A 19,679-nucleotide genomic window follows, 5' to 3' on the forward strand; every position below is an offset into this window, starting at 1 on the left:
GCTGGAATAGATCCACTCTCACTACCATGAATAATGCCCATTTGTCCAGTGGTCTCACTGACCCTGTTCAAAGGCCTTTGCTTCCCTTCACCACTTCACCCCTCTTTTTCAGTTTTGTCATCAAAGAATGGAAGCTCATATGTCTGACGTCATGTGTCAATATCCACAGTGTGTTCCAAAAGTAACAATGTGCACATTCACAAGTGAAATAAACCCTAGTGAGCCACTTAGTGCTCTGCCCGATGTGGTGGCCTCTGCTCTCAGCGGTGCTTCCTTATGTCCTTGGATGTGGTGGAGGCAGCCTGCTTGCTTGTGTCTGCTTGTGACTGAGATGCCCGTGGCAATCGTCCTCATTGTGGAGATGCCAGTGGGGGCACCTCCAGAGTCTGCTGCACTGGTGTCAATGCAGGGGCAGCCTCCATCACAGGGCCCTGCTGCAATAGATGGTCCCTCAGTCAGAGGGGCCAAGGAGGCTGATGATGATGATGTTGCCCTGTGAGGAAAGGCTCCCTCATCCTCATCGGTGACAGCCTCAGTCCTTGGATGGCAATCTGGCTGGAGGGGAGCACCAGCTGTGGTGGAACTGGCATCCACTCTGTAGATCTTTGCAATACCAGCGCTACTGACTGGTCCATGCTGCAGAGCATTACACTGATTCTGTGCATGTTTGCACTGAGTGTGAAGAAGGGAGTTTGGTACGTGAGTGGATTTGAAGGGTTAATCTCTCAAGACTAGTTTTTGTTTTGTTTACATTTAGCAATTAATGGAAATTTCTGTTTCAGTTAAGAGGTAAGTTAGGTTTCTTGCAGTTTTAAATAGGGTTATAGAAACACACTGGGAGTAGCTGTAGCTAGTTAATTAGGTAGCTAGCTTAAACTGGTTTCTGAGCTCTAGAAGAGCTGACACAGCAATGTTTTCAGAGTATAAATTCAGGGGGCTCGGCACTGAGTGCTGCTGGAGGACACAAAGAGTGAAGAAGGGAGTTGGGTAATAAGGGGCACTATAAATTAAGAAAAAAATTAATTTGACTGCACTGAGAGTTGCTTTGAGTGCACAGAGTGTAAAGTGGGAGTTTTGTGCATGAGGGAGATGTTCCTTTCTTTCTTCCTTCTACCTTTTTTCAGCCTCCAGTAGCTGCCTCTCTCTTTGGTACAGGGGAAGAAGCTGATTGATGAGTAACTGTTAAGTTATTCTATTTCTCATTGTAATAAAAAGTTTTTAAAGTTACGGTATTGCAGGTCAGCTCAGCCAAGTAGAATGTACGCCATGCGGTATGTGGGAAGTCATGGACATGAAGAGGGATGAGGTCCTGAAAGCAGTTTTATGGCGTTAGGAAGGAAATTAAAAAAGCAGTAATCTCAGGATTACTCCCAGTGCCACGTGCTAATGAGCATAGGAATAGGAGGATTGATCGATTGACCAGGTGGCTGGAGAATTGGTGTAGGAGGGAAGGAATCAGATTTCTGAGGCATTGGAACCAGTTCTCTGGCAGGTGGGACCTGTACAAGATGGACAGGCTACATCTTAACAGGACCAGAACTAACATCCTCGCAGGGAGATTTGCTCGTGCTGTTGGGGAGGGTTTAAACTAGCTTGTCAGGGGGATAGGAACCTGAGGGGTAGCTCAAATTGGAAGGAAGTAAAGCATTCGCAACAAGGTAGATGATTTAAAGGCACAAACAGAGGTAAATGGACATGATTTAACTGTCATTATGGAATCTTAGCTACAGGGCGGCACAGTGGCGCAGTGGTTAGCACCGCAGCCTCACAGCTCCAGCGACCCGGGTTCAATTCTGGGTACTGCCTGTGTGGAGTTTGCAAGTTCTCCCTGTGTCTGCGTGGGTTTCCTCCGGGTGCTCCGGTTTCCTCCCACATGCCAAAGACTTGCAGGTTGATAGGTTAATTGGCCTTTATAAATTGCCCCTAGTATAGGTAGGTGGTAGGGAAATATAGGGACAGGCGGGGATGTGGTAGGAATATGGGATTAGTGTAGGATTAGTATAAATGGGTGGTTGATGGTCGGCACAGACTCGGTGGGCCGAAGGGCCTGTTTCAGTGCTGTATCTCTAAAAAAAAAAGTGACCAAGAATGGGAACGGAATATTCAAGGATATTCAACATTTAGGAAGGACAGGCAAAAATGAAAAGGAGGTGGTGTTGCGCTAATAATAAGGGATAGGATCAGTACATTAGTAAGGGAGGATCTCAGATCGGAAGAACAAAATGTGGAATCTGTTTGGGTGGAGCTAAGAAACAGCAAGGGGCAGCAAACATTGGTAATAGTTGTTTATAGGCCACCAAACAGTAGAGGTAGTATGGGGCATGGTATTAATCAGGAGATTAGAGAAGCATGTAGCATGGGTAATACAGAAATCATGGGTGACTTCAATCTGCATATAGATTGGGTAAACCTAATGAGCACTAATGCTGTGGAGGATGAGTTTCTGGAGTGTGTTAGGGATGTTTTCTAGAGCAGTATGTTGAGGAAGTGACTAGAGAACAGGCTATTTTAGATCTAGCATTATGTAATGAGAAAGTGCTAATTAATAATCTTGTTATAGAAGAACCTTTAAGGATGAGTGACCATAATGTGATAGAATTTTACATTATGTTTGAAAATGAGGTAGTTCAATCTGAAGCCAGGGTGTTAAATTTGAACAAAGGAAACTATAAAGGTATGAGGGGCAAATTGGCTGAGGTGGATTGGGAAAATACATTAAAAGGTATGACAGTACATAGGCAAAGGATAGTCTTTAAAGAATTATTACATAGTTTACAGCAACCATACATTCCTTCAAGGCACAAAAACCCCAAAAGTAAAGGCAGTCAACTGTGGATAACAAAGGAAGTTAAGGATTGTATAAGATTAAAAGAAAAGGCCTATAAAGTTGCTAGAAATAGTCATAAACCTGAGGATTGGGAGGATTTTAGAATACAGCAAAGGAGGACGAAGAAACTGATAAAGAAAGGGAGAATAGAATATGAATGTAAACTAGCTAAAAACATAAAAATGGACTGCAAAAGCTTCGACAGGGACATAAAAAGGAAACGTTTGGCTAAGACTAATGTGGGTCCATTACAGGCAGAGTCAGGAGAATTTATAATGGGGAATAGAGAAATGATAGAGAAGCTAAATGATTACTTTGTATCTGTCTTCACTGAGGAAGATGCAAGAAATCTCCCAGAATTAGAGATCCAAGGGATTAGGGAGAATGAGGAATTGAAGGAAACTAGTATTAGTAAGAAGGTTGTATTGAAGAAATTAATGGGGCTGAAGGTTGATAAGTCCCCAGGACCTGATATTCTACATCCCAGAATGCTGAAAGAGCTAGCTATAGAGATAGTAGATGCACTGGTGATCATCTTCCAAATTTCTATAGATTCTGGAACGGTTCCTGCAGATTGGAAGGTAGCAAATGTCAGCCCACTATTTAAGAAGGGTGGGAGAGAGAAAACAGGGAATTACAGACTTGTTAACCTTACATTAGTCATTGGGAAAATGCTAGAATCTATTCTAAAGGATGTGATAAATAAACACTGGGATAATAATGATTTGATTGGGCAGAGTCAACATGGATTAATGAATGGGAAATCATGTTTGACGCACCTGTTGGAGTTTTTGAGGATGTTACTAACAGAATTGACAAAGGGGAGCCAGAGGATGCAGTATACTTGGATTTTCAGAAGGCTTTTGATAAAGTCCCCCACAGGAGGTTGGTTAGCAAAATTAAAGCACATGGGATAGGAGGTAATATACTGGCATGGATTAAGGGCTGGTTAACAGGCGGAAAGCAGAGAGTAGGAATAAATGTGTCATTCTTGCGTTGGCAGGCTATGACTAGTGGGGTACTGCAGGGATCAGTGCTTGGGCCCCAGTTGTACACAATATACATATATCAATGATTTGGATGTGGGGAACTAAATGTAATATTTCCAAGTTTGCAGATGACACAAAACTAGGTGGGAATGTGTGTTGTGAGGAAGATGCAAAGTGGCTTCAAGGGGATTTGGACAGACTTAGTGAGTGGGCAAGAACGTGGCAGATGAAATATAATGTGGAAAAATGTGAGGTTATCCACTTTGGTAGGAGGAATAGATGTGCAGAGTATTTCTTAAATGGTAAGAGTATAGAAAGTGTAAATGAACAAAGGGACCTGGGTATCCTTGTCAATAAGTCACTGAAAGCTAACATGCAGGTGTAGCAAGCAATTAAGAAGGCTGATGGTATGTTACCCTTTATCGCAAGAGGTTTTAAGTACAGGAGTCATGAAGTCTTGCTTCAATTGTATAGAACCTTGATTAGATCGCACCTGGAGTACTGTGTGCAATTTTGGTCCCTATACCTTAGGAAGGATATTATTGCCATCGAGGAAGTGCAACAAAGGTACACCAGACTTGTTCCCAGGATGGCGGGACTGTCCTATAAAGAGAAATTGGGGAAACTGGGCTTGTATTCTCTAAAGTTTCAAAGAATGAAAGGTGATCTCATTGAAACCTACAAAATAATTAAAGGGATAGACAGGGTATGTGCAGGTAAGATGTTTCCCCTGGTTGGGGAGTCTAGAACCAGTGGGCACAATTTCAAAATAAGGGGGAAGCCATTTGGAACAGAGATGAGGAACATTTTTTTTACTCAGAGGGTTGTGAATCTTTGGAATTCTCTACCCCAGAGGGCTGTGGAAGCTCAGTCATTGAGTATATTTAAAGCAGAGATTGACAGATTTCTAAATAGCAATGACATAAAGGGATATGAGGATAGTGTGGGAAAAAGGCATAATCAGCCAAAAGTGGATAATCAGCCATGATCTTATTGAATGGTGGGGCAGGCTCGATGGACTGAATAGCCTACTCCTGCTCATATGTTCCTTATGTTACTATGTTCCTATGTCAGTGCACTGCCTCTGCATCCACTCTGAGTGCTGCTGCATATGGATCTCCATGAGGTTGGCCACTCTCTTGATGGAGGAGCTCATGTGTTCAAAGCCCTGAGCCATCATGACTCCTCCATTCTCAGCCCATGACCCCACACTGCTCAGGGAACTCCGAGATGTGGGTACAGATCTATTGCTGCTGGTCCAAGTGAAGGCTTCTTTCTGGCGGCTCCTGAGGCTCTGTATCTGTGCCCAGTTGAGCAGGGCTGTGTCTGTCCTCCATCCTCCGAAGGGGACTGCCCATAGTGGCCTCTGCCTCTCTCACCTCATCCTGCTCACTCACGCTGTGCTCTTCACCCAGTGCCACCCTATCTAGCGTGCACGAGAACCCACTGATGCGAGTGTATCTGCACTGGTGAAGAGTGTGCTTGTAAGATGTGACAGATGTGGCTGTGCTATCTCGGTTTCTTGTGATGGCCCCGGTTCCTTGACAGGACTCTGTCACTCCCCTCCACAACAGAACCTGTGGGAAGAAGGAGATCTTGAGAATTCGCCTTTGAGAGCAGGAGACTCTGCAGTGCTGAGGCCTCCAATGCAGCTGAGTCTTTGGAATAGTGTCAGATGGAGAGGAGTGCACTGCAGCCACTTCATTTAGAAATTGCAATATCTTTTCATCCTCTGTCCAGGTTACGCCTATCTCTCCATCCCACACTAGGTCCTCTGGGACCAACTCAGCGATTTCATGGCTCCCTCCTCCATGGCAGTGATATCTGTGACCTCGGGCACTCCTCCTGCTGTGAGAGCCCTCTTCGTGGCATTATATGGCCTATTCATCTGCAAGAACAGAAGAGTGAGAGAGAGAGAGAGAGAGACAAGGCACTGCAGGCCTCTCTAACAAATGACAGAGGCTCACAAGCAAAAGAAGCTGCATGTATTTGTACTGGCAAGTCCTCAATGGTGTAAGCCTTGCTGAGGGGTCAGACCTGGGAATAGTGAAGAATGGCACAACTTGGGAGAGAATGGGCACCAAGTTTTCAGACACTGCACTGGAAGCTTGGTGGAGGAAGAATAAAGGAGGAGAGATGTTCTGTATCCACAGGGGATCAGGCAGCCCTTTCAGACACAGAAGGCAGTGGGAGCAGATATCCTTGGCAGTCAATCCCAGGAGTCAAGCCCAGAGGACCTGGATGCAGTGGGCACACATTCCTCCCAAGTTCAGGAGCAGTGAGCACCCTCAGGCTCCTCAGCTTTGTCTGCTGGAGGTTGAATACTCGGAGGACTGTCATCAGAGTCTTATGGTGCACTCACCTTGCCAGAGCAAAGGAGGTCATCGAACCTCTTGTAGCACTGCACCCAGTTTCTCCGCACGACAATGCTGCTGCTGATGGTTTCCACCACCTCCTGCCTTGCCTGTTTTGTTTGGCTCTTTTAAAAAATTCTTTCATGGGATGTAAGTGGCGCCAGCTAGGACAGCATTTGTTACCCATCCCTAAATGCCCTTGCAAAGGTGGTGGTGAGCCACCTTCTTGAACCGCAGCATTCCATCTGGCGCGGGTTCATCCCCAGTGCTGTTAGGAAGGGAGTTCCAGGATTTTGACCCAGCGACAGTGAAGGAATGACGATATAGTTCCCAGTCAGGATGGTGTGTGGCTTGGAGGGGAACTTGCAGTTGGTGATGTTCCCATGCATCTGCTGCCCTTGTCCTTCTAGGTGGTAGAGGTCACGGGTTTGTCAGATGCTGTCGCAGGAGCCTTGTTTAGTTGCTGCAGTGCATCTTGCAAATGGTACACAATGTGCATTGGTGGTGAAGGGAGTGAATGGTTAAGTTGGTGGATGGAGTGCCAATCAGGCTAGGTGGCCTTCTCTTTCCAACCCCCTGGACAGAGGACCTCTCTCCTTTCCCTCACAGCCTCCACGACCTCAGTCAGCACCTGAGAACCGAGGAACAGCCCTGACTTGGGTGCCAGGCCTCTGCTTCTCCTCCTGTTTCCCTGGTTCTTTCAAATGGCTGCCTCAGTAATAGCTGCCCTGATGTCTTTAAATCAGGTCCGCGCTTCAGCAGTCCTGCTTCCATACCTCACCCACCGAGGCTATTTGGCCATCCAACCTCCGGCCAATTAGCAGCCTGCCTCTGCGAAAACCAGGGTTCTGTAACTACTTCCCCACCCTGGGATGGGGTCAGGATCCAGAAACGGTCCTGAAGTTGGTTTCCTGACGTTGCAGGCAAAATCCTGCCTGAAGACTTCAACTTTGTGCTGCCCGCTGTTTGAAATGATTGCAGCATCCAGCCAGTGCTAACCGTGCTGTTGACTGGCTGGACGCCTGAGCAAGCGGCCGACATTGAGTGGCAAGCATCAAAGCTAGCCTACACCTCTTAAAGTGAAGCGGATTGTGGATGGAGCGGGTGCGGCGGTTCTTTGGGAGCTGTCTGACCCGGGAATAGTGAAGAATGGCACAACATGGGAGAGAATGGGCACCAAGTTTCCAGACACTGCACTGGAGGCCTTGGAGGAGGAAGAATGAAGGAGGAAAGATGTTCTGTTATCCACAGGGCACCAGGCAGCCATCCAGATACACACTTAGAAGGCAGTGGGAGCAGATAGCCTTGGCAGTCAATCCCAGGAGTCAAGCCCAGAGGACCTGGATGCTGTGCCATAACAAGTTCAATGACCTCACACGAGTGGTTATGATCAGTGACTGCATCTTCAAATGCCATATCCTACCAACTGCACCCCTAACCTCAGTCACTGCTAAAATCACCACACCCCATCACTCACCTACCAACAATCTCTATCCATCATGACTCATACCAAACATTCATAGCTTCACTTCACCCTTACACACTTAACACTGCTGCAAGCCTCACACCCACAACTCACAGCTTGCACACACTAGGCTGAATTTAGTCACGCCAGCGGGCCTCCCAGTTCCAGGCTGAAAAAGCATTGGGAACCTTGCCTTGGTCTTTCACAGCAACCACCACCGCCATCCCACCTCGCACAATTCTACAGTGCTCAGGCAGTTAAGTGCCCAGCGCCGGGATCCACATCCTGAAAAAGACGGGTATCCTGCCTCTAAGAGCTGCCGGCAGCTCCGTAGCATCAGCAGCACCACCCGGTGCACTGGCCACTGCCAGTACTACAGGGAGGCCTGGGAGCAGGTCCATTACAGGAGCTCAGGACAAGAGGTAAGTGAGGCAGGGTCGCTCGGGGCCAGTCTAGCAGGCCCCAGTGACTGGAGGGGTGGGGGTGGGTGCAGGGGAGGGGTTGTTACAGTAGGTGGGTTGTTTGTCGCTGGGGACCTCCGTGGGCCACAGATTGCCTACAGATGAGCTCCCCCCCCCCTCCCAAAGCCCGCAGGAAGGTTTCCTCATTTCACTGGGTGACCTCACATCATCGGGGAGGCCTCGCCCCCACTGCTGGCTTAATTGGCTAGTAACAGGCCACTTAAGGGCCTTAATTGGCCAATGGATGGGAAGGTCATCTTTGGCCTTTCCTGCCCCGACTTAATTGTGTTGCAACAGGAAGGCGACAGGCCCTTCACCCCTGCCATCAGCCTGCCATCGCAATTCTGTGGGCCCACGCCTCCTAGTCCATCTCGGGGTTGGGGGAATTAAATCTGCCCACTCTGAGCAATTCAACTATATCATCCAAACAGGTTGCATGACATTCACTGACACATTTCCCTCTCTCTTGCAGGACAACTGAAGGCATCAGAATCTAAATAGAGGGGTCTGGTGCATCTGCCTATTCTAACCCTCATGGAGGAGATGCTGCTGGCCCTTATTGGGATGCCCACAGCTGAGACCGGCCAACAGAGGAGCTGAAGCCATCAAAGATGATGGTATCCTCATACCTAACCCTCCTTCTCACATCCCACCACCCCTTATTGTAGACTCTCTTCTGATATAAAAGCTGCAGATGGTGTAAGCGAGCACCTCTTACTTTCCCCCCACTCCCTGCACTGCATCCTTACCCTTGTGCCTTTATCCTATCACTAGGAGAATCAGGATAGTTAGGAGGCATTTCTTTAGACAGAGTGTTGATAGGGCATGGAATTTTTTGCCACAGGGATGACTGAAGAACCATTGCATCCTTTTAAGGAATACTCAAATATTAGAAGCAAAGAAAGAATCAGGGCTACGACGAGAGACCAAAATCATGGAATTAGATTTGTGTTGTTCTATCAAAGAACTGACACAAATGTGATGGCTGAATGAGTACCTTCTATACTGTATAGTTCTATGATTCCAGGTGTATATTGGGCAGGGTGAGTCAACTCCAAAATATAAGGAATGTTGGACCTGGTTTCTGGAGTGACTGCCACCATTGAACCTGAGCAGGTAACTGCAGCAAAGCCAGCATCTGTAATAATACCATACAGACTAAATATTCTTTACCTCACTTATGATTTTGATTTATTGCTGGTTGGAGTGTTACCCAGATCAGTGAACTGTTGGTTTCCAAGACTGACTTACATTACTTGAAGAAAAACAAGATGTGAACATAAGAAATAGGAGCAGGATGTGACCATGCAGCCCCTCGAGCCTGCTCCGCTGTTCAATATGATCATGGCTGATCTTCTGCCTCAACTCCACTTTCCCGCCTGCTCCCCATATCCTTTGAATCCCTGAGATCAAAAATCTGTCTATCTCAGACTTAAATATACTCAATGATGGAGCATCACAACCCTCTGGGTAGACAATTCTAAAAATTCACCACCCTTTGAGTGAAGCAATTTCACCTCATCTCAGTCCTAAATGATTGACCCCTTATCCTAAGACTATGCCCCCATTTTCTAGATTCCCCAGCCAGGGGAAACAACCTCTCAGAGTCTATCCTGTCAAGCTCCTTCAGAATCTTGTATGTTTCAATGACATCATCTCTCATTCTGGTAAACACCTGAGAGTATAGGCCCAATTTACTCAACCTGGCATCATAGGTCAACCTCTCATCCCAGGAACCAATCTAGTGAGCCTTCGTTGTACCGCCTCCAATGCAAGTGTATCTTTCTTTAAATATCAAGACCAAAACTGCACACAGTATTCCAGGTGTGGTCTCACCAAAGCCCTGTACAATTGTAGCAAGACCTATTTATTCTTGTACTCCAATCCCTTTGCAATAATTTGAACAAAAGATGTTGACCTGATTGCCCTGGAGCAAAATCTTACTTGAATAACATCAAAAGTCCATACCAAATTGTTGTGTTTTGTTTTTGTAGTAGTAGTGTAGCTAGGACGTTATTGATAAAGTCTCAGAGTCTAGATACGTTCAACTAATAACTTATTTATTTATTTAAAGATACAGCACTGAAACAGGCCCTTCTGCCCACCGAGTCTGTGCTGACCATCAACCACCCATTTTATACTAATCCTACATTAACCCCATATTCCTACCAAATCCCCACCTTCCCACAATTCCCCTACCACCTACCTATACTAGGGGCAACTTATAATGGCCAATTTACCTATCAACCTGCAAGTCTTTGGCTGTGGGAGGAAACCAGAGCACCCAGCGGAAACCCACACGGTCACAGGGAGAACTTACAAACTCTGCACAGGCACTACCCAGAATTGAACCCAGGTTGCTGGAGCTGTGAGGCTGCATTGCTAACCACTGCGCCACTGTGCTGCCCATTATTATTTACATATCTCTATTCCTCACACCTCGCTAGCTAGCATCCTTCATGCAGCTACTCTCTTCTTCCCAAGCCCATTACCATGTGACTGTTACATTATCAGTGGGAGGGGTTGCTCTCACTCTCTCCAACGTGAACCCTTTCAGGTCCTTATACCACATCTCCCCCAAGTCTTTATCCATACATGCATTTTTCACTTTACCTACTGCCCTTTCTCCCCTCAAGTCTCTGACATCACAGTTTTAGTCTGTTAGGAGGTTTCACGACTCTCCCCGATCTTGTTCTAGTCTGACTGGGATGATCAGTAGTCATCCTTGTAAGTCTTGATCGTTGACTTGGTTGATTTATACTAAGGATTGTAGTATTCTGTTTGTTTTGGGTTTCTTCATCAACATCTGGGTCTTCCAAATAAATGATTGACTGTTGCTTCTGGGGAATAGGGATATTGTTTCTCCTATTTCTATTTATGTTCCCTTCTGTTGTGTATACCACATATGATCTCTGGTAGTTTTCATCTCTGTGGATTACAGTACCTTCCCTTTATAGGTCACGTATCCATACTCTTTGGCCTTTATTCAATTTCGTTAAGTCTCCAGCATGAAATCTTTTGTTGTAATTTCAAGTTTGTTGCCTTCTATAAGAGTTTTCCTGGTCTCTTACTCTTTCATAGTCACAGACATCCAATCCTGGAAGCAATATTTTAGGCAACACAGGAAGTTGAGTTCCTATCTTCCTGCCGATCAGTGACTCTGCTGGTGACATTCCACACATCAACGGTGTAGATCGATAAATGAGAAGTGAGATTGGAAGGTCTTTATTCTCCTTCAATAAGGACTTTATGGTTCTTACACCTCTTTCCGCTTCACCATTCGACTGTGAATAATGTGGTGAACTTGTGAGGTGTTGAAATCTCAATCTTGTCGCAAACTGTGTGAAATATTCATTCGCAGACTGTGGTCCGTTGTCTGACAGTACTTTGTCAGGGATATCATGTATCGCAAAGATGTCTCGTAGAACTCTTAAAACTGCTTCTGTTGTTGTTGAATGTAACCTTCTCACTTCTATCCAGAAGTAATCAATGACGATTATGTAGGACTTTCCGTTGAACATGAATAGATCGATATCTAGACGTTGCCATGGTCTTGTTGGAAATTGAGTAGTCAACAGAGGTTCACGTGTTCTGGTCTTTGTTTTACACAGATCTGGCAGCTCTGGATAAGATTTTCGATGTCTTTAGATATTCCTGGCCACCACACTGATCATTGTGCCCTTGCTGTGCACTTCATTTTTCGCATATGGCCTTGATGTAGACGTTCCAAAATATACGATCTAAGTGAACTAGGAATGACCAGTCTGTCATAATAAACCAGCAAATCATTGATGATTGTAAACTATTTTATATATTTATAGGAAGTTTTCATCATCTTCCCACTAGGACATTCTTGTGGCCACCCTTGTGTTCAATACTGCCTTATATGAATACATTCTTCATTGTTTTTTGGGGCGTGACGAATTTCTTGCAGTTTCTGTATGCTTGTTGGCTAATGGGGTTGTGCCGTATGCTGCAAATATGACTCTGTCTTGTGCACAAAATTCACATCTTGTTGTGTTGGATGGTCTACCGTCGTTCTTGGTAATGCATCAACCGATGTTTGCATCTTTCCCTGGACGTATACGGCCTCATACGTATATCTCATCAATCCTAAGTGAAATCTTTGGATTCCTGGAGGCATTTTTGCAATCTACTTTTCATCCAACAAAGATACCAAAGATTTATGGGCTGTCTCAATGACGACTCTCAATCCAACAATATAATCAGAAAATTTCTCACATGCCCATGTGATGGCAAGTGCTTCTTTTTCAATTATCGCATACCTTGTCCCTGCATCGGACAAAACTCTAGATGCGTAGCATATTGATCTGCAAGGACCATCATGTTGTTCCTGGAAAAGGACTGCCCCGAACCACATAGACGAGGTGCCTGCAGCTATCGTTGTTGGTAGTGTAGGGTTATAGTTTGCCCAGATGTCCGGCCATATGCGCATATCTTTAATCTTCAGGAATGCTTGTTCTTGATGTGAACTCCAACACCACACTTGATCTTTTTTGAGAAGTTGTCTTAGCGGTTGTTACCTGCGCTAAATGAGGTAGAAATTTGGCTAAATGATTCACCATTCCAAGGAATCTTTTGAGCTGTTGAATGGAAGGAGGAGTAGGGAATTCTGTAATGGCTCGTGTCTTCTGTGTGTCTGCCATTATACCCGTACTACTTACTCCCAAGAAAGGGATTGATGTCTTGGAGAATTCACACTTCTCATTCAGTGTCAACTCTGCTTCTCGAAGCTGTTGTAAAATGGCTCAAACTCTTTGGTCATGTTCCTCTACTGACCGCCCATGTATCACGATGTCATCCATGTGATAACTGACTCCCTTAAGCCCTTCTAAGATGTTAGACATAGACCTTTGGAAAATCTCTGGTGTGGAAGTTATCCTAACAGTAACCGATTGAAACAGAACCTTCTGAATGGAGTTATGAATGTGGTTAGTAATCTTGAGGCCTCATCTAAGGGAACCTGCCAAAACCCACTACTGACGCGAGTTTGGTAAACATGATGCTCTGAGACAATTTCGCCAAGCGGTCATCTACTGTGGACTTGGGCTGAATCTCATGCGCTACTGCTTTCATGCGTTAAGCTGCGTTAAATTTAAATCCACACAGTTATGAAGAGTACCATTTTGTTTTGGGAATGGAACCATAGCCGAACACCACTCTGTTGGTGTTGTAACAGAAGAAATGACTCCTCTGGATATCTCTTCCAGCTTTTCTTGAACTTGGTCATCAATGGGTGTGGTATCTTTCTGGATGCAAAGTTACAAACTGGTCTGGCATCTTCTTTAAGTGTGATTCTATATTCTGTCTTGAGTCTTCCTAGACCTGAGAAAAGTTTTGGATAGTCTGCTGGATAGCGACTGTTTACCTGTGGCTGTTTGACTTCATCAATCTTCTTGATCAGATGCAGGTCTAAGTATGCTTTTCTGCTCAGGAGGGAAAATTCTTGGTTTTGCAAGACATATAGGGTTTCTATAAGTTATCTCCCTCTATATTGGAGAGTTGCTTGAAGCTTATCCTTCACTTTCAGTTGGGTCCTGCCTGGACCATGCAACTATGTGTCCGCCGGTTGTAGGCAATGTCTCATCAACTATGGCTGTTGGGTCTGACAGAACTGTGACACTCACACCTGTGTCCAATTTGAAAATCACTAGGTGTCCATTTACATAACTGTCCACTGTCCAAAATCCTTGATTTGGGTCATTAATTTCTCCTTGGAAATCTCCTGGTTCCTTTCCTGCTGGAAGTTGATGCACTTCATTTCACCACTCTTTGTGTGAAGATCTTCTGCTTTGTGATTTTGAGTGAAGAGGTCTTTGCTCTAGCACATTTTTCCATAATGGCCGGTCTTTTTACAGTTGAAACATTCCGCTTTACTGGCAGGACACTGTTCCCCTCTGTGGGTCTTCCTGGCTCCACAGCGCTGGCACAGTTTCCTGGTGTCATGCATCTTCTCACTTTCTTCACTATAGATTGCCTCTCCGTCTTTGTCTTCAAGAACTGTACAGTCATTGGATTTCATCTAATTCAAGGCTTCTCTTCAGCCCACAGAATGGCTCTGTTTTGTCTTCTGACTTCCATCTGTCATATGATCTGAATTGCGTTCGAGTGCAAGGTCATCTTTCGACTGCAAGAGGTCTGATAAAGACTCACCAGCTATTCTGACAACTATTCGGTCTCTTATCAGTTCCGCCTTCAATTCTCCATAGTCACATCCCTCAGCCAATCTGTGCAGATCATTTATAAAAGAATCTTCAGATTCGCCTATCTTCTGGACTCGCTTGTTAAATTTTGCTCTTTCCAGACCTTTGTTACTTCATAAATTGAAATATTTGTTCAAGGCTTGTAGCACATTCTCAAATTTATTAGATGCTTCATTTACCCTTGCCTCATAATCACATCATCTGCAATTGCATTCATAGAGTATAAAAGGGTATTTACTTGTTCTGCTTCTGATTTAGTATGCAGCTGGGAAGCTTTCCTAAATCATTGGAATCTTTTTCTCCATAAGGACCAATTTTTTTACCTGATTTGATCCTTCCTGATCGTGAAGCTTTCAGGCATTCTGAATTTCAAATCTATTCTGTTTTCTTAGGCTTTGTTAGGCTTTTTGGTTGTTTCCCTTTCTTTTTTAAATCGTTCTGACTTTAATGGAGGTGATTGCGTGCTTTCTGGGGGTTTCCCATGCTTTCTCTCCACAGTCTGGTTGAGTAATGGCTGCTGACTCCGCCTGACTCGCCTTTTCACTGGAGATCGACCTCTCTCTCCACTTTTTCCAACCCAGTGCATTGTTATCCAACAATGACCCCTTTTAAAATTCTCACCCGATCCTGGACCATTGCCCAGCACTGTGACTCGGAACCTGATCGCTGGACCTGGATGTTTCATTGCAGATCACCATGCTTCTGTGGTGCAGTCTGAGCGCCTGCACGGCTGACTCACCAATTGTACGCGGCTTCTTTGGCTATGGAGCAGCTCTGGAGCTCTTTGCAATCCCCCGATGAGATCTGCTGTTCTCTTGGCACTACTTCACAAGGTGAAGTGTTCTCAATACTTGGTTTTAACCGGTGCCACCATATTGAGAGTTGTTGTTGTAGTAGCAGAATAGCTAAGGTGTTATCTTGGAGTCTAGATAAGGTCAACTAATAACTCCTACTATTTACACGTCTCTATTTATACTCTCCTCAATCCTCTCTAGCGAGCATCCTTCATGTAGCTACTTTCCTCTTCCCAAGCCCATTACCATGTGACTGTCACATCAACACCACTACAGTGTGGGGGGTAGGGGGGGTTGCTCTCACTCTGTCCAACATTAGCCCTTTCAGGTCATTATATTGTACAAATTTCAGCAATTTGCACATGCATTGCACACACAAGACTCTACCTATGAGAAATATTGATTTTTATGTTCTGCACAGCTTCTTAAGTTAATATATTGCCATTGATAAGTAAAACATACTGGAAGTTTACTTCATTTTGGTCTAAATAGGACAGTATTTGTCAGTAAATCAAGGAGTTACCTGTTTGAATTTCAATTATTGAACTCTGAGATTGGTTGCATGTGTTGTCAGATGCGATGACATATACAGAATATAACCGACCACAGAGTAACATGGGCGTTCTACATGATGTTTCTGATGTGCTGCATGATGTGATGTTCCCATCCGGTCCTTCAGCGATGGCAGTGTACAACATTGCACCTTTACTATAGTCCCATGAGACCAAAGCTGTATTTAGGTTACAATCCAATCTTACTTCTACATTCTGTGGGTCACAAGGGACTGAAAATGACATTGAAAGTTAAAATAAGTGTAAGGCAATAGAATCGACCATCAATGTACTTTGAAATGAGTAAAAGGACAAATTAATTTACTAAATAACATCTCTATAGAAAATTAAAAGCAAAATACTGCGGATGCTGGAAATCTGAAATAAAAACAAGAAATGCTGGAAATACTCAGCAGGTCTGGCAGCATCTGTGGAAAGAGAAGCAGAGTTAACGTTTCGGGTCAGTGACCCTTCTTCGGAACTAGCAAATATTAGAAATGTCAAAGGTTATAAGCAAGTGAGGCGGGGGTGGGGCAAGAGATAACAAAGGAGAAGGTGTAGATTGGACAAGGCCACATAGCTGACCAAAAGGTCATGGAGCAAAGGCAAACAATATGTTAATGGTGTGTTGAAAGACAAAGCATTAGTAAAGATAGGGTACTAACGGACTGAAGATTGAACAGCAGCAAGTACAAAAATGAAAAAAACACAGTGGGTAAGCAAACTGAACAAACTAAGATGAAATGAAATAAACATACAAAAAAAATTGTAAAAAATGTAAAAAAGAAAAAATAACTAAAAATAAAAGTAAAATGGGGGCCCCGTCATGCTCTGAAATTATTGAACTCAATGTTCAGTCCAGCAGGCTAATCGGTAAATGAGATGCTGTGCCTCGAGCTTGCGTTGATGTTCACTGGAACACTGCAGCAAGCCCAGGATAGAGAGGTGAGCATGAGAGCAGGGGTGAGTGTTGAAATGGCAAGCAACTGGAAGCTCAGGGTCCTGCTTGCAGACTGAGCAGAGGTGTTCTGCAAAGCGGTCACCCAGTCTGCGCTTGGTCTCTCCAATGTAGAGGAGACCACATTGTGAGCAGCGAATACAGTATACTACATTGAAAGAAGTACAAGTAAATCGCTGCTTCACCTGAAAGGAGTGTTTGGGGCCTGGGATAGCGAGGAGAGAGGAGGTAAATGGGCAGGTATTACACCTCCTGCGATTGCAGGGGAAGGTGCCATGGGAAGGGGACAAGGTGGTGGGGGTAATGGAGGAGTGGACCAGGGTGTCACAGAGGGAATGATCCCTTCGGAATGCTGACAGGGGAAGGGAGGGGAAGATGCGTTTGGTAGTGGCATCACGCTGGAGGTGGTGGAAATGGCGGAGGATGATCCTTTGGATATGGAGGCTGATGGGGTGGAAAGTGAGGACAAGGGGAACCCTGTCACGGTTCTGGGAGGGAGGGGAAGGGGTGAGGGTAGAGGTGCGGGAAATGGGCCGGACACGGTTGAGGGCCCTGTCAACAACAGTGGGGGGGAATCCTCGGTTGAGGAAAAAGGAGGTCATATCAGAAGCACCGTCATGGAAGGTAGCATCATCAGAACAGTAGGGTGTTATGTCATCATTAATGTTATGACAGCATTGAGCAATTTTAACTGTTCCCATTTGTTTTGCCTTCTGTAGTTGATATGAATGTACATTAAATATCATATGCAGACTTTGCCACCCATGTTGATAAGATAACTTCTAATTTTGATTGTGTGTGTGTCACTTGGAAGGCTGCGATGGGGTGGGGGGTGGGGGGGGAGCAGGAATATTATTGTTTCATCGGTTAACCATGACTAATTAAATGAAGTGACAGAAATTATGAAGATACTTGTCCCAATTTTAACTCTCTGCAAGCGAATGGGTTTTGAGCGAGTTAAAATCTCGCTCTTCATTTGTCTCAACACTGAAAATATTGAAAATAAGAACAAACAACCTTTACCTGGGACAAGAGACTGAAGAGAACATTAAGAAAAATATTTAAAACAAGCTATCTCATTTCAAAATTGATTTACTTAATTCCTTGTGCACATTTAACCCAGGGATTTTTGAATACAACTTTGTATTGTGGAAATAAACCATAGTATGTAAAATATGTCATTGAATTGTTTTAAAAAAAGGCTTCTGTAAAATAAACTGAATTTTCTTTCCATTGCAATTTTTGAAATCACAGGCAATATCAAAATAACGGTTGAAATTCTGACTCTGTGGGCTGAATGGCCCCGGCAACCCCAACCCCACTCACCTGTCCCAGGGTCCCGGGGTCTCCAGCGTCCTCGATGCTCCAGGATCCCTTGCAGTACCAGCAGTTGCCACTGCTCCCAGTGGCGCTGTCAGTACTGCAGAGCTGCCAGCCCTCTGATTGGCCTCAATTAATTTGCTACCCGCCATGGAATTGCGACAGGGGTCCAATGGAGGTCCGAGCCAGGGTATCCCCCCACTTTCCGGCCCTCTGCCAGAACCCCCGTTGCCAGAACAAACTTCAGCCCTGTATATTTGAAATGCACATCAAGCAAATGTTTAGATAAGTAGAGGGCCATTACTTTAATTGTGCAAGCAGGTCTTGTGTGCACTGTTTTCTGAGTTTCCATGTAATAAAGATGTGCTGTAGTGTATTTCATTTAGTTACTCGTGAAAATGATTATATGTTTTGTACATACAGCTACAACATTTGGAGAACTGAAGGAGTTGAATTACAATCAGGTGACTCAGACTTCAGGAATCTTTGCAACTATAAACAATGCATTCCTATAGTAAAAGCAAAATACTGCAGATGCTGGAAATCTGAAATAAAAACAAGAAAGGCTGGAAATACTCAGCAGGTCTGGCAGCATCTGTGGAGAGAGAAGCAGAGTTAACATTTCAGGTCAGTGGCCCTTCATCCTTCATCCCTATAGTGTTGTCCAGACCAAACTTATCAGCAACATAAAAAGTAACTTCAGCTGTGGATTCTCTAACATGAGTTATACAATTTATCCTGTACTGTGCACAGAGACCCATTTATCCGTGAGCATAAATTTTAAAAAATGAACAAAATAACATTTTGAATTTAAATACTACTTGTGGAACACAAGTCTTCATTTGTTCATAAGATTACGAAATGGTTTCTGGAAATGAGTGATACCTGCATGTACATTCACCACTGCACTCTGGGGACTTTTGCAGATGTTGTCCGTTGCTAGAACAGAGATTGTATAATATTCACCACACTGCAAATGTGGGATTTGAGCCTTTGTATCGCTTGTGTTGAATGAAGCTGTGACTCTTTGACTATCTCGAGCGGTCACAGTGTATAACATTGCTCCATCAGTGAGATCCCACCAGAAGGATACCGCATTCAAATCACAGTTCAGCTCAGCTGTTAGATTCTCAGGAATGCACGGTGCTATTTCGAAAATATAAATTTATATCAATTCTCTCTGTCTGTCCTGTAAACATGTGGCATGAATAAATGTAAAACTATTAACATGGTAGATATTAATTAAGGATTAATAGCATTACCAGTTTGGATATGGACAGAAGTACTTGAAATGCCATTCCGGCTATAACTCAGTGTTGTTACTGTTATGTTATAGGACTGTCCACAGTGTAAATCCAGCATTTCATAACGTGTCTCTGTTGTGTTGTGTGAGTGTGTGTGTCCATCACTGCCTTCTGCAGTTACATCGTATGACATCGCTCCATTAGACCGTCCCCATGATACGACTACTCGATTAGAATTACAGTCCACGTTCACAATGATTTCATCTGGAGCACACGGTGCTGCAGAAAAGGAAAGGTATAATTTTGTTAATAACTGAAAAGGTACTTTGATAAAATATATTGACATAAATGGATTACATCATGCTAATCATATAATTAAAATAAAATGATAATCACTTTGAACAGACCAACCACTCATTTCAGTAGTGCATGAAAGCCTCTTTGAATCTATCCATCTCTGTTATGTTTTCCACTTTGTTAAGAAACTGTGGA

The sequence above is a fragment of the Heterodontus francisci genome, chromosome 8, assembly GCF_036365525.1.
Source record: "Heterodontus francisci isolate sHetFra1 chromosome 8, sHetFra1.hap1, whole genome shotgun sequence".
NCBI classification, from domain to species: Eukaryota; Metazoa; Chordata; class Chondrichthyes; order Heterodontiformes; family Heterodontidae; genus Heterodontus; species Heterodontus francisci.